This window comes from Rhinichthys klamathensis, unplaced genomic scaffold (genome assembly GCF_029890125.1).
Source record: "Rhinichthys klamathensis goyatoka isolate OS25496 unplaced genomic scaffold, OSU_Roscu_1.1 h1tg000040l_1, whole genome shotgun sequence".
NCBI lineage: Eukaryota > Metazoa > Chordata > Actinopteri > Cypriniformes > Leuciscidae > Rhinichthys > Rhinichthys klamathensis.
This window is the reverse complement of record NW_026606587.1, coordinates 13,763,732-13,775,000: the sequence shown is the minus strand read 5'-3', so window position 1 is coordinate 13,775,000 and position 11,269 is coordinate 13,763,732.

Here is an 11,269-nt window from a genome sequence, read left to right as displayed (position 1 = left end):
CTGAGGAAACTGAAATGTCTCTGCAGTCTCAACACTTCATGATTTATTTTTAGCAAAAACTGATTCAGAAGTCCTGAGTTTTAGGATTTCACGTCTTCTGCTGACTAAAGTTTTGTTTCCTTTGATTTTTTTTTAAAATCTCTAAAGGATACTAAAAAGAATATAATATTTTGACATGTATTAGTATCTTAAGTAGACATGTCTCTTAATTGGCCATTAAAGGACACCTGCAAAATGTACTTCCTTGTATATTTAAGCCCTCATGTTTGCCTTGTTACTTTGCCAAGTATTGTTTCCTGTAACCACTGTTTGTAAGTCCATATTCTTGTTTTGAGTTTCATGCCATGCCTTTGTTTTATGATTGATGTTGTTTTGGAATATATAAAACTGCACTTGGGTTCTGCACACTTGCCTCCAGTGGACTAAAATGTTACAGTTTATCAAGCCATTTCCTTTGAGGGGACTCACTGCTAGCTGATCCCCCCAATGTAATATAAATCTACACTCTCTCTCTCTCACACACACACACACACACACACACACACACAAACAAAGAAATGAAGCTGACTTTAATAAAAGCATGCATGTATATAAGCATGTTAACTGGATGTTATGGCCACTGCACTGAGAGCCAGAGTCTCGAATCCATAACTCACTGCTTCCCTGATATATCAGTGTCCACTCGTGCGTGAGTAACTCGAGAACGGGACGCTCCAATGCTTCAACATACAGAGGAACTGACCAAATGCTGCACCATATGTTCACACGCCAGAACACGACAATCACCACACACACCAAACACAACGACGTCTGAACGCCAGAACACGATAATCACCACACACACCAAACACAATGACTTCTGAATGCCCGGGGCCTGTTTCAGAAAGGAGGTTAAGTGAAAACTCTGAGTATGTTAACCCTGAAATGAGGGAAACTCTGGGTTTTCTGTTTCAGAATGGGAGATAAGTCAAACCTGAGAAAGCAGGGTAAGTCAAGCCCGTTTCTGAAAGAGAGGTAACTTATACTCAGAGTCAGTTACCATGGTAACTTACTCTGTGAACCTAACCTGATCGGGAGCAGGTTTACTTCCGTAAACCCAGAGTTTATTTCGGTCTCCTCCCCTTTTTTAAAGAGGAAGCGGTGTTTAAACACCTCATTCATTCTTTCGGTACATTTATTCATTGCTGGGTTTTTTTTCTCCAATTTTTTTAATAAGATGAAGTCTATATAACTTCTTAACTGGCAACTGAAAATACAGTAGATTAGAGTTACATCATGTAGTTCTAAACACATTCTACAGAATTAAACTGTGGCATTCACTGAAAATCACTGAACTGTGTTTATCTGTGCACCAGAAGTTGATGGACCTTTCTCCTGCTGTTCTTCCACACTCTGGGGACAGGGGGAGAGATAAGAATATCCGTTTATACTTAGAATTAAACTTAGATTATATAGGCTACTCTACATAAATAATGTGAAGAAATTTGAATGTGTAGATTGTTTGATGTGTAGACAATATTAACATTTCCTAGTAGGCCTCTCTGTGGCAGCAGAAACTGTTTCTTCATCGCCATCGTCCTGTGAAGATGAGCATTTGATTGAGCACATTTTATATTACTATTTGTCATAATTTCTGGTGTATTGAGTAGGCTACTTACAACTATCTGGGGTTCTGTCGGGACATGAGGCTCCAAAAGACAGATATTACCATAAGAATCGGTTGGGAGCAACAAAAAACCCAACCCAAAGTAAAATATATGGAAATATCAAAACCAGCCTATATAAAACTTCGGGAGTGACTGGCTCTGATGAAGTCCCTCCAGGAATTCCCTCAGCCATTGTCCTTCCAGCATTCAGGCTCAGGGTCATCTCCATCTCCTCTGCATCTCCATCTCCTCTGCATCTTCATCTCCATCTCCTCTGCATCTCCTCTGCATCTCCATCTCCTCTGCATCTTCATCTCCTCTGCATCTCCTCTGCATCTTCATCTCCATCTCCTCTGCATCTCCATCTCCTCTGCATCTTCATCTCCTCTGCATCTCCTCTGCATCTTCATCTCCATCTCCTCTGCATCTCCATCTCCATCTCCTCTGCATCTCCTCTGCATCTTCATCTCCATCTCCTCTGCATCTTCATCTCCATCTCCTCTGCATCTCCATCTCCTCTGCATCTTCATCTCCTCTGGATCTCCATCTCCTCTGCATCTCCATCTCCTCTGCATCTCCATCTCCATCTCCTCTGCATCTTCATCTCCATCTCCTCTGCATCTCCATCTCCTCTGCATCTTCATCTCCATCTCCTCTGCAGCTCCATCTCCTCTGCATCTCCATCTCCTCTGCATCTCCATCTCCTCTGCATCTTCATCTCCATCTCCTCTGCATCTCCATCTCCTCTGCATCTCCATCTTCATCTCCATCTCCTCTGCATCTCCATCTCCTCTGCATCTTCATCTCCTCTGCATCTCCATCTCCTCTGCATCTCCATCTCCTCTGCATCTCCATCTCCATCTCCTCTGCATCTCCATCTCCTCTGCATCTCCATCTCCTCTGCATCTTCATCTCCATCTCCTCTGCATCTCCATCTCCTCTGCATCTCCATCTCCTCTGCATCTCCATCTCCTCTGCATCTCCATCTCCTCTGCATCTCCATCTCCATCTCCTCTGCATCTCCATCTCCTCTGCATCTCCATCTCCTCTGCATCTCCATCTCCTCTGCATCTCCATCTCCTCTGCATCTTCATCTCCATCTCCTCTGCATCTCCATCTCTTCTGCATCTCCATCTCCTCTGCATCTCCATCTCCTCTGCATCTCCATCTCCTCTGCATCTCCATCTCCTCTGCATCTCCATCTCCATCTTCATCTCCATCTCCTCTGCATCTTCATCTCCTCTGCATCTCCATCTCCTCTGCATCTCCATCTCCTCTGCATCTCCATCTCCATCTCCTCTGCATCTCCATCTCCTCTGCATCTCCATCTCCATCTCCTCTGCATCTCCATCTCCTCTAAATCTCCATCTCCTCTGCATCTCCATCTCCTCTGCATCTTCATCTCCATCTCCATCTCCTCTCCATCTCCATCTCCATCTCCTCTGCATCTCCATCTCCTCTGCATCTCCATCTCCATCTCCTCTCCATCTCCATCTCCATCTCCATCTCCATCTCCTCTGCATCTCCATCTCCTCTGCATCTTCATCTCCTCTGCATCTCCATCTCCTCTGCATCTTCATCTCCATCTCCTCTGCATCTCCATCTCCTCTGCATCTTCATCTCCTCTGCATCTTCATCTCCTCTGCATCTTCATCTCCTCTGCATCTCCATCTCCTCTGCATCTTCATCTCCATCTCCATCTCCTCTGCATCTTCATCTCCTCTGCATCTTCATCTCCATCTCCTCTGCATCTCCATCTCCATCTCCTCTGCATCTTCATCTCCTCTGCATCTCCATCTCCTCTGCATCTCCTCTGCATCTTCATCTCCATCTCCTCTGCATCTTCATCTCCATCTCCTCTGCATCTTCATCTCCTCTGCATCTCCATCTCCATCTCCATCTCCTCTGCATCTCCCTCTCCTCTGCATCTCCATCTCCTCTGCATCTTCATCTCCTCTGCATCTCCATCTCCTCTGCATCTCCATCTCCTCTGCATCTTCATCTCCTCTGCATCTCCATCTCCTCTGCATCTCCATCTCCTCTGCATCTTCATCTCCTCTGCATCTCCATCTCCTCTGCATCTCCATCTCCTCTGCATCTCCATCTCCATCTCCTCTGCATCTTCATCTCCTCTGCATCTCCATCTCCTCTGCATCTCCATCTCCTCTGCATCTCCTCTGCATCTTCATCTCCATCTCCTCTGCATCTCCATCTCCTCTGCATCTTCATCTCCTCTGCATCTCCATCTCCTCTGCATCTCCATCTCCATCTCCTCTGCATCTCCATCTCCTCTGCATCTCCATCTCCATCTCCTCTGCATCTCCATCTCCTCTGCATCTTCATCTCCTCTGCATCTCCATCTCCATCTCTTCTGCATCTCCATCTCCTCTGCATCTCCATCTCCTCTGCATCTCCATCTCCTCTGCATCTTCATCTCCTATGCATCTCCATCTCCTCTGCATCTCCATCTCCTCTGCATCTCCATCTCCTCTGCATCTCCATCTCCTCTGCATCTCCATCTCCTCTGCATCTCCATCTCCTCTGCATCTCCATCTCCATCTCCTCTGCATCTTCATCTCCTCTGCATCTCCATCTCCATCTCCTCTGCATCTTCATCTCCATCTCCTCTGCATCTCCATATCCTCTGCATCTTCATCTCCTCTGCATCTCCTCTGCATCTTCATCTCCATCTCCTCTGCATCTCCATCTCCTCTGCATCTTCATCTCCATCTCCTCTGGATCTCCATCTCCTCTGCATCTCCATCTCCTCTGCATCTCCATCTCCATCTCCTCTGCATCTTCATCTCCATCTCCTCTGCATCTCCATCTCCTCTGCATCTTCATCTCCATCTCCTCTGCATCTCCATCTCCTCTGCATCTCCATCTCCTCTGCATCTCCATCTCCTCTGCATCTCCATCTCCTCTGTATCTTCATCTCCTCTGCATCTCCATCTTCATCTCCATCTCCTCTGCATCTCCATCTCCATCTCCTCTGCATCTCCATCTCCTCTGCATCTCCATCTCCTCTGCATCTCCATCTCCTCTGCATCTCCATCTCCTCTGCATCTCCATCTCCTCTACATCTCCATCTCCTCTGCATCTCCATCTCCTCCGCATCTCCATCTCCTCTGCATCTTCATCTCCATCTCCTCTGCATCTCCATCTCCATCTCCTCTGCATCTCCATCTCCTCTGCATCTTCATCTCCTCTGCATCTCCATCTCCTCTGCATCTCCATCTCCTCTGCATCTCCATCTCCTCTGCATCTCCTCTGCATCTCCATCTCCTCTGCATCTTCATCTCCATCTCCTCTGCATCTCCATCTCCTCTGCATCTTCATCTCCTCTGCATCTTCATCTTCATCTCCTCTGCATCTCCATCTCCATCTCCATCTCCTCTGCATCTCCATCTCCTCTGCATCTCCATCTCCTCTGCATCTCCATCTCCATCTCCTCTGCATCTCCATCTCCTCTGCATCTTCATCTCCTCTGCATCTCCATCTCCTCTGCATCTCCTCTGCATCTCCATCTCCTCTGCATCTTCATCTCCATCTCCTCTGCATCTCCATCTACTCTGCATCTTCATCTCCTCTGCATCTTCATCTCCTCTGCATCTTCATCTCCTCTGCATCTCCATCTCCTCTGCATCTTCATCTCCATCTCCATCTCCTCTGCATCTTCATCTCCTCTGCATCTTCATCTCCATCTCCATCTCCTCTGCATCTTCATCTCCATCTCCTCTGCATCTTCATCTCCTCTGCATCTCCATCTCCTCTGCATCTCCTCTGCATCTTCATCTCCATCTCCATCTCCTCTGCATCTTCATCTCCATCTCCTCTGCATCTTCATCTCCTCTGCATCTCCATCTCCATCTCCATCTCCTCTGCATCTCCCTCTCCTCTGCATCTCCATCTCCTCTGCATCTTCATCTCCTCTGCATCTCCATCTCCTCTGCATCTCCATCTCCTCTGCATCTTCATCTCCTCTGCATCTCCATCTCCTCTGCATCTCCATCTCCTCTGCATCTCCATCTCCATCTCCTCTGCATCTTCATCTCCTCTGCATCTCCATCTCCTCTGCATCTCCATCTCCTCTGCATCTTCATCTCCTCTGCATCTTCATCTCCTCTGCATCTTCATCTCCTCTGCATCTTCATCTCCTCTGCATCTCCATCTCCTCTGCATCTCCATCTCCTCTGCATCTCCATCTCCATCTCCTCTGCATCTCCATCTCCTCTGCATCTCCATCTCCATCTCCTCTGCATCTCCATCTCCTCTGCATCTTCATCTCCTCTGCATCTCCATCTCCATCTCTTCTGCATCTCCATCTCCTCTGCATCTCCATCTCCTCTGCATCTCCATCTCCTCTGCATCTTCATCTCCTCTGCATCTCCATCTCCTCTGCATCTCCATCTCCTCTGCATCTCCATCTCCTCTGCATCTCCATCTCGATCTCCTCTGCATCTTCATCTCCATCTCCATCTCCTCTGCATCTTCATCTCCATCTCCTCTGCATCTCCATATCCTCTGCATCTTCATCTCCTCTGCATCTCCTCTGCATCTTCATCTCCATCTCCTCTGCATCTCCATCTCCTCTGCATCTTCATCTTCATCTCCTCTGGATCTCCATCTCCTCTGCATCTCCATCTCCTCTGCATCTGCATCTCCATCTCCTCTGCATCTCCATCTCCATCTCCTCTGCATCTTCATCTCCATCTCCTCTGCATCTCCATCTCCTCTGCATCTCCATCTCCTCTGCATCTCCATCTCCTCTGCATCTTCATCTTCATCTCCTCTGGATCTCCATCTCCTCTGCATCTCCATCTCCTCTGCATCTCCATCTCCATCTCCTCTGCATCTCCATCTCCTCTGCATCTTCATCTCCATCTCCTCTGCATCTCCATCTCCTCTGCATCTCCATCTCCTCTGCATCTCCATCTCCTCTGCATCTCCATCTCCTCTGCATCTCCATCTCCTCTGTATCTTCATCTCCTCTGCATCTCCATCTTCATCTCCATCTCCTCTGCATCTCCATCTCCATCTCCTCTGCATCTTCATCTCCTCTGCATCTCCATCTCCTCTGCATCTCCATCTCCTCTGCATCTCCATCTCCTCTGCATCTCCATCTCCTCTGCATCTCCATCTCCTCTGCATCTCCATCTCCTCTGCATCTCCATCTCCTCTGCATCTCCATCTCCTCCGCATCTCCATCTCCTCCGCATCTTCATCTCCATCTCCTCTGCATCTCCATCTCCATCTCCTCTGCATCTCCATCTCCTCTGCATCTTCATCTCCTCTGCATCTCCATCTCCTCTGCATCTCCATCTCCTCTGCATCTCCATCTCCTCTGCATCTCCATCTCCTCTGCATCTCCTCTGCATCTCCATCTCCTCTGCATCTTCATCTCCATCTCCTCTGCATCTCCATCTCCTCTGCATCTTCATCTCCTCTGCATCTTCATCTTCATCTCCTCTGCATCTTCATCTCCATCTCCTCTGCATCTCCATCTCCTCTGCATCTTCATCTCCATCTCCATCTCCTCTGCATCTTCATCTCCTCTGCATCTTCATCTCCATCTCCATCTCCTCTGCATCTTCATCTCCATCTCCTCTGCATCTTCATCTCCTCTGCATCTTCATCTCCATCTCCTCTGCATCTTCATCTCCATCTCCTCTGCATCTCCATCTTCTCTGGATCTCCATCTCCTCTGCATCTCCATCTCCTCTGCATCTTCATCTCCTCTGCATCTCCATCTCCTCTGCATCTCCATCTCCTCTGCATCTCCATCTCCTCTGCATCTCCATCTCCTCTGCATCTCCATCTCCTCTGCATCTCCCTCTCCTCTGCATCTCCATCTCCTCTGCATCTTCATCTCCTCTGCATCTCCATCTCCTCTGCATCTCCATCTCCTCTGCATCTCCATCTCCTCTGCATCTCCATCTCCATCTCCTCTGCATCTTCATCTCCTCTGCATCTCCATCTCCTCTGCATCTCCATCTCCTCTGCATCTCCATCTCCTCTGCATCTCCATCTCCTCTGCATCTCCATCTCCATCTCCTCTGCATCTTCATCTCCTCTGCATCTCCATCTCCTCTGCATCTCCATCTCCATCTCCCCTGCATCTTCATCTCCTCTGCATCTCCATCTCCTCTCCATCTCCATCTCCTCTGCATCTCCATCTCCTCTGCATCTTCATCTCCTCTGCATCTCCATCTCCATCTCCATCTCCTCTGCATCTCCATCTCCTCTGCATCTCCATCTCCATCTCCTCTGCATCTTCATCTCCTCTGCATCTCCATCTCATCTGCATCTCCATCTCCTCTGCATCTCCTCTGCATCTCCATATCCTCTGCATCTTCATCTCCTCTGCATCTTCATCTCTATCTCCTCTGCATCTCCATCTCCTCTGCATCTTCATCTCCATCTCCTCTGCATCTTCATCTTCATCTCAATCTCCATATCCTCTGCATCTTCATCTCCATCTCCTCTGCATCTTCATCTCCTCTGCATCTCCATCTCCTCTGCATCTCCATCTCCTCTGCATCTCCATCTCCTCTGCATCTCCATCTTCTCTGGATCTCCATCTCCTCTGCATCTTCATCTCCATCTCCTCTGCATCTCCATCTCCTCTGCATCTCCATCTCCTCTGCATCTTCATCTCCTCTGCATCTCCATCTTCTCTGCATCTCCATCTCCTCTGCATCTTCATCTCCATCTCCTCTGCATCTTCATCTTCATCTCCTCTGCATCTTCATCCATCTTCTCTGCATCTCCATCTCCTCTGCATCTCCATCTCCTCTGCATCTTCATCTCCATCTCCATTGAAGGGTTGGTCAAAATCCCTTGCCTCTTCAAATACATCTATAATCATATATCCTTTTGAATGCTTATATACTTCCTTTATAAAAATCAATAATCAAATATATTCATTATCACATAATAATTTTTATATTCTTTGTGCTTGTGTAATTATATTTTCTTTAATGCATGTGATGTAAGTAACCAGTTTCTTTTAGGTGCATTCCAATCTTACTTTGAGATTGCACGTAGTACACGCAGGACACGAAGGCCCCGTAACCCACAAGGCCGTTTGTCTCTTTCTCTTTCTCTGGGATCAGTAGAAAGGTTTATAGAGGGTCCTAAAGGCAGCGTGGACACATATGATCCTTCGTTGGACATATGGTCAAGCTATATTGAGCGTTACTATATCGAACTTTAATTGTTGTATTAAAATGTATTCTTTCCAGTATATTTCCTTCCTTGGGAGTAAATGCCAGTTATCTGTTTTTCTCCCAAACGAGTGAATGTTTTAGCATTATGTTTTGGTATACTTGACTGATAATAAGGAGCTCAGACTCTCTTCAGCCTTGATGGGAGCTGTTATTTGCTAGTGTCTGTTATTTGTGTGTGTGTGTGTGTGTGTGTGTGTGTGTGTGCGTATGACATTCTATGTAGGTTCTGAACGTTCGGACCAGACAACCCGGCGCCCTTCTCTAACCTGCGAGGCCACCACAGACCTAAATCTAATGAGTGGACGACAACTATCTTTACTAAAGGCGATAGACACCCCTATCTCCTCACATGTGTTAAATTGTTTAGGCTCTTAATGTTTCTTAGCCAATGAGAATCATTCAACCTGTAAGCAATGACGTAGCTTAGACCTTGGAAATGGTATAACTGCTGTGATCTTTGTAACTGTAAGCGGGGCGGCCTACGAACTCCTGTGTGAGTCTTGAAGCTGACTTCTGCTGATGAAACTGCAAACTATCTTCAGTAAAACTTTTCTTTGATTTTTTATAATTCTGACTCCGGGTCTTCATTCTTCATATCTGGTTCTGGGTCTTTGACTGTATACCCCTTACACCATCTCCTCTGCATCTCCATCTCCATCTTCATATCCTCTGCATCTTCATCTCCTCTGCATCTTCATCTCCATCTCCATCTCCTCTGCATCTTCATCTCCTCTGCATCTTCATCTCCATCTCCTCTGCATCTTCATCTCCATCTCCTCTGCATCTTCATCTCCATCTCCATCTCCTCTGCATCTTCATCTCCATCTCCTCTGCATCTTCATCTCCATCTCCATCTCCTCTGCATCTTCATCTCCATCTCCTCTGCATCTTCATCTCCATCTCCATCTCCTCTGCATCTTCATCTCCATCTTCATATCCTCTGCATCTTCATCTCCATCTCCTCTACATCTTCATCTCCATCTTCATATCCTCTGCATCTTCATCTCCATCTCCTCTGCATCTCCATCTCCATCTCCTCTGCATCTTCATCTCCATCTCCTCTGCATCTTCATCTCCATCTCCTCTGCATCTTCATCTCCATCTTCATATCCTCTGCATCTTCATCTCCTCTGCATCTTCATCTCCATCTCCTCTGCATCTTCATCTCCTCTGCATCTTCATCTCCATCTCCTCTGCATCTTCATCTCCATCTCCTCTGCATCTTCATCTCCATCTCCATCTCCTCTGCATCTTCATCTCCATCTCCTCTGCATCTCCATCTTCTCTGCATCTCCATCTTCATCTCCTCTGCATCATCATCTCCATCTCCTCTGCATCTCCATCTCCATCTCCTCTGCATCTCCATCTTCTCTGCATCTCCATCTTCATCTCCTCTGCATCTCCATCTTCTCTGCATCTCCATCTCCATCTCCTCTGCATCTTCATCTCCATCTCCATCTCCTCTGCATCTCCATCTTCTCTGCATCTCCATCTTCATCTCCTCTGCATCATCATCTCCATCTCCTCTGCATCTCCATCTCCTCTGCATCTTCATCTCCATCTCCATCTCCTCTGCATCTCCATCTTCTCTGCATCATCATCTCCATCTCCTCTGCATCTCCATCTCCTCTGCATCTTCATCTCCATCTCCATCTCCTCTGCATCTCCATCTTCTCTGCATCTCCATCTTCATCTCCTCTGCAGCATCATCTCCATCTCCTCTGCATCTTCATCTTCTCTGCATCTTCATCTCCATCTCCTCTGCATCTCCATCTTCTCTGCATCTCCATCTCCATCTCCTCTGCAGCATCATCTCCATCTCCTCTGCATCTCCATCTCCTCTGCATCTTCATCTCCATCTCCTCTGCATCTCCATCTTCTCGGCATCTCCATCTTCATCTCCTCTGCATCATCATCTCCATCTCCTCTGCATCTCCATCTTCATCTCCTCTGCATCATCATCTCCATCTCCTCTGCATCTCCATCTCCATCTCCTCTGCATCTTCATCTCCATCTTCTCTGCATCTCCATCTACATCTCCTCTGCAGCATCATCTCCATCTCCTCTGCATCTTCATCTTCTCTGCATCTTCATCTCCATCTCCTCTGCATCTCCATCTTCTCTGCATCTCCATCTCCATCTCCATCTCCTCTGCATCTTCATCTCCATCTCCTCTGCATCTCCATCTCCTCTGCATCTTCATCTCCATCTCCTCTGCATCTCCATCTCCTCTGCATCTCCATCTTCTCGGCATCTCCATCTTCATCTCCTCTGCATCATCATCTCCATCTCCTCTGCATCTTCATCTCCATCTCCTCTGCATCTTCATCTCCATCTCCATCTCCATCTCCTCTGCATCTTCATCTCCATCTCCATCTCCTCTGCATCTTCATC